This window comes from Palaemon carinicauda, chromosome 12 (genome assembly GCF_036898095.1).
Source record: "Palaemon carinicauda isolate YSFRI2023 chromosome 12, ASM3689809v2, whole genome shotgun sequence".
NCBI classification, from domain to species: domain Eukaryota; kingdom Metazoa; phylum Arthropoda; class Malacostraca; order Decapoda; family Palaemonidae; genus Palaemon; species Palaemon carinicauda.
Genome location: NC_090736.1, coordinates 152,729,402 through 152,734,321, shown reverse-complemented (window position 1 = coordinate 152,734,321; position 4,920 = coordinate 152,729,402). Strand labels below are relative to the sequence as shown.

General features: G+C 31.4%; 1 protein-coding gene across 4 annotated transcripts in view; it reads left to right on the top strand.

Annotated features, from left to right (window-relative positions):
• The first annotated feature begins 1,608 nt into the window (after positions 1-1,608).
• Positions 1,609-4,920, top strand: part of LOC137651332 (serine-rich adhesin for platelets-like) — a 171,847-nt gene continuing 168,535 nt past the window's right edge. For all 4 annotated transcript variants that reach the window (XM_068384617.1, XM_068384620.1, XM_068384618.1 and 1 more), the window contains exon 1: positions 1,609-1,663. The gene's annotated coding sequence lies outside the window, so the exon portion shown is untranslated. The remainder of the gene's footprint in view (positions 1,664-4,920) is intronic.

The window sequence follows — 4,920 nt, the reverse complement described above, 5'->3', positions numbered from 1 at the left end:
GATCTCTCTCTCTCTCTCTCTCTCTCTCCTCTCTCTCTCTCTCTCTCTCTCTCTCTCTCTCTCATATATATATGTATATATATATATATATATATATATATATAATATAGATATATATATATATATATATATATGTATATATATATAAATATATGTATGTATATATATATATGTATGTATATATATGTATGTATATATATATGTATATATGTATATATACTATATATATATATATATATATATATATGTATGTATATATATATGTATTAGTATATATATATATATATATATATATATATATAAATATATATAATATATAATATAATATATGTGTGTATGTGTTATGTTTAACCTTCCATTTTTCTTTATTAATAACAGGATAGATTAGCCATCCCGAACAGAGAGAGAGAGAGAGAGAGAGAGAGAGAGAGAGAGAGAGAGAGAGAGAGAGAGAGAGAGAGAGAGATGAGAGAGAGATGAGAGTTGTAGTAGTAGTAATTTTATATAGATGCTTCATTTATATTCGCAAATTATTTCCCCTCAAAATATCTTGAATAAATATATGAGCTGGTTGTTTTAAATTTTGGGCAATTTGAAGACCGCCCACCTTTTCGCAGTGGAAGTGTATTAAGACCGAAGTTTTATTCATTTAGTATTCACAAGATAAACAAAGTTTAGGCTGCATTCTTCATGACTTAAGAAACTGTTGAGCAGTTTTTGCGTTCAGTCTCTTAATACATCTGAGTTTTTCTTGCAAAATTTAGACATGCTTTTATATAAGATAAGTGTACGAGACCCGTCAGAAGGACGGTTAATATATAGATAGTTATGCACATACACATACAGATTCACCACACCCAACCCTCCCCCCTTTTTTAACTACAACATGGCAGTTGTGGTTGATGGGTCTACTTCTCGAGGTAAACCTCTAGAGCACCAGGGTATGACTACTCATCCCCCTACCCGAGTGATGGAGAGATACCGATTAGTTATGAGTATGGCAATGCCCCTCAGCGTGACAGGAAAGAAATTATATATATATACAAGTATATATAAGTTACTGCAGAACAAAGGCATCAGAAATGTCCTTCCATTGGCATCTATTCTATTCAAGTCTATTCCCGCAAATTTTCTTAGCTCGCCAGTTCATCATTCTCTCTTCTTTCCCCTGCTTCCTTTGCAATATCTAGCGACCCATAGTGTGTGTATATGTGTTTCTATATATATGTACAGTGTATAATATATATAAATATATATATATATATATATATATATATGTATATATATATATATAAATATATATACATATATATATATACATATATATATATATATATATATATATATATATATATATATATATATATATATATATATATATATATAGTCATTCTTTACAATTCCTGAAAGTATTTTGTTTTATGGTTATTAAAGGTTTGTTAATTATTAAGGAACTAAATACCATTTCACTATCTTTGCATTGAAGACGTCAACATATTTCCATATTTAAGGATTGTTTGAGATTTACTACATTCTGATGTAATTAATTTTAAGTAATTCGTGTTTACTAGAGTTAATTTCAATTCTTCTCTTCATTCTTGCAGATTGTTTGGTAATAATGAAGTCCCGGCACCGTGGCCTAATTCTCAGTGGTGGATTGGTGGTAAGTTGATGTTAGTTTTGTTGTTGAAATGTACATGTTTGTGTGTGTGTAGTGTGTGTGTATGTGTGTGTGTGACTGTCTGTGAGACATAACTGAATGCTTATGAAGATATAATGGCAGATTCAACAGAAAAAAACAAGCACTTGGTATTACCATGTTCATAAGATTGGTGAGAAAGATTATTATTATTATTATCATTATTATTATTATTGTTATTATTATATTTATCATTATTATTATTATTATTTTTACTATTATATTATTATTATTATTATTATTGTTGTTATTATTATTATTATGATTAGCTAAGCTGTTGATCTAGTTTGAAAAGCAGGATGCTAAAGGCCAAGGGTTCCAACAAGGAAAATTGCCCAGGGAGGAAAGAAATAAGGAAATAAATAGACTGTGCAAGAGAAGTAATGAAAGATTAAAGTAAGATATTTTTAAAACAATTAATGAAACATTAAAATATATTTCGTATATAAACAATAAAAACTTTAAAAGAACAAGAGGAAGAGAAATAAGATAGAATAGTGTGCCCAAGTGTACCCTCTAACATGAGAACTCTAACCCAACACAGTGGAAGATCATGGTACAAAGGCAATGGCACTACCAAGATTAGAGAACAATGGTTTGAGTTTGGAGTGTCTCCTAGAAGAGCTGCTTACCATAGCTAAAAAGTCTCTTCTACCATTGCCGAGAGGAAAGTAGTCATTGAACAATTACAGTGCAGTTGTTAACCGAAGTAATGAACTACAGTTTAATGTATATGTCAACTGTTTAAGAAATTGGAATAGCTAAATCTATATTGTAAAGCTGTTGGAGAAACAGTGGTTGGCTAAAGAATGATTGATAGGTTACGTCTGTGTGTAGTTCAGCAAAGCAAATCTAATATAGGAACCATTTCCAGTTGTAATCGAATCCTCTTGAGGGGATTTCATATACAGCCCCTCTCTCTCTCTCTCTCTCTCACTCTCTCTCTCTCTCTCTCTCTCTCTCTCTCTCTCTCTCTCTCTCTCTTTCAATAACACTGAGTTGATTGCTTTGAAAACATTATGCAATACATCCAGACTTGATCTCTTTTGCAATTGAACCAGATATCTTTTCATCAAATTGTTTGATTGCTTTGAATATTTCAAGGTAAAGTTATAAATGGCACATGGAGTGCTCTAAAATGTTCTACGATTCCAATCAATAACTTGTTTATAAAATTGTAGTTTTTAATTTCGAAGATCATCACTTATTTGGCAACCCTGAGTGGCCCATGAGGTCAGACGTGTGAGGAAATAATAAAGCCTCTAACAATTACCTTTCTTCTTGGCCCATTTCCTCTTTTCCCCCTTTTCTTTGTATCCGTTCCCTTTCCTCTTTCACTTTAATAACTCTCTATTACCCCTCCTCCTTACCTCACTCTTGTCTAGACTAGTTATTTACATTTTCCAAGCTGAATGACTCAGAGGAAATTTTCCTGGTCATGCTTCTTTTCTGGATTTTCTTCTTCTTTTTTTTTTTTTTTTTAGAACATCTGGTGATTGGCCGACTGTAAATGTCTGCCAGGATTCTTTAGAAGTTTCTTTTCTGGCAGTGCAATTGCCTGAAGTGTTTGAGAAAGTTGGGATGGCAGCTGCTGTGATGAGGATTTTTCTCTCGTTGTAATTTAAAGATAATTTTGCATTTCTTGGAAGGATGTGCTTATGGGGTGAGAGTAGATCAACTAGAATAATTGTTGTACTCACTGATTTGTGTGTGTGTGTGTTGTGTGTGGTGTGTGTGTGTGTGTGGTGCGTGTGTGTGTGTGCTCTCAAAAAGTTACACGAAACTAGTCAGGACTTAATTCTGTATTTTCTATTTCATTTTCCTGTGGTTATTTGCATCTGAGCATCACGTTACCCTGATATTTTTATGTATTTAAGTCTGTACAAGAGCACTTAGTTCTTGATTGTATAGTCATTAGACTTGTATTTTTGAATTCTATAGCGAAGATCAGCTGGTTCGAATATTTCCTGTGATTCAGTAAGAATTTTTAGATTAAATGTCTTTATTTTTGAGCTTCAAAAATTCCTTTATGAAAGTTATCTGTATGGAAGAAATGTGGACAAATTGTTTGAGAAGTGTTTTATATTTTCATACCAAGTGCTTGATACGAATGAATACATTTCATTTGTATGAGTAAATGTCTGTTTCAATTTATTTTTACTATATTTTGACAATCTGATTGACAAAAGCCTGTGTCATATGACTATTTTGATCGAGTCCTGTCATCTTTGATTCTGGCCCTTGTGAGTTGAAGTATTTTGAAATTAACGATTATATAAGATTTTTCATAACTCTGACCATCCTTTACATTCAGATCTCCCTGGGCAATTCTATCCCTGTTCGTAATACTAGGAAGGCAGTTAATTCTAATAGCCAGGCCTTTTCCATCACGAGGCTCAATACTACACAGTATTCTAGAAGTTTTATTCCAGCTGTTACCAAGTTGTGGAATGATCTTCCTAATCGGGTAGTTGAATCAGTAGAACTTCAAAAGTTCAAAGTTGGAGCAAATGTTTTTATGTTGACCAGGCTGACATGAGTCTTTTTATAGTTTATATATGACATATCTGTTTTTGACGTTGTTAATAGTTTTTATAGGACATATCTGTTTTGACGTTTTTACTGTTTTAGAATAATTTATTGTTAACTTGTTCTCATCATTTATTTATTTCCTTATTTCCTTTCCTCACTGGGTTATTTTTCCCTATGTGAGTCCTTGGGCTTATAGCATCTTGCTTTTCCAACTAGGGTTGTAGCTTGGATAATAATAATAATAATAATAATAATAATAATAATAATAATAGTAATATTGTTATTTTATAAAATAACTCTTGTATAGCTTGTCAGTCTACTTTGTCTTGAACATGAGCTGCAAATTGTATTTTCGTTGCTGGGAAACAGGATATAAAGAGAGACAAGACTTGCTATCATATTCTTATATTTGAAATGCATAGAATATGAAAGTATTCTTCTGTGTAACAGTGCATATTTGAGGAAAATCTTACTTTATGTATATTATGTATAATTTTATACTGTACTTAAGTATGGTTCTTCAATTAGTCTTTAGGTTTAGTGATCTGCTTTTGTCTATGTTTTAAGCTGAAAGATGAAGTTAATATTTTGCCTTTTTTATTCACAAAAAAAGTAATTATTCTTATTGATTTTCATTGATGTAAACTTTTCACTGGGATAATTTTCATCGGAATTTTATTTCGAGATAG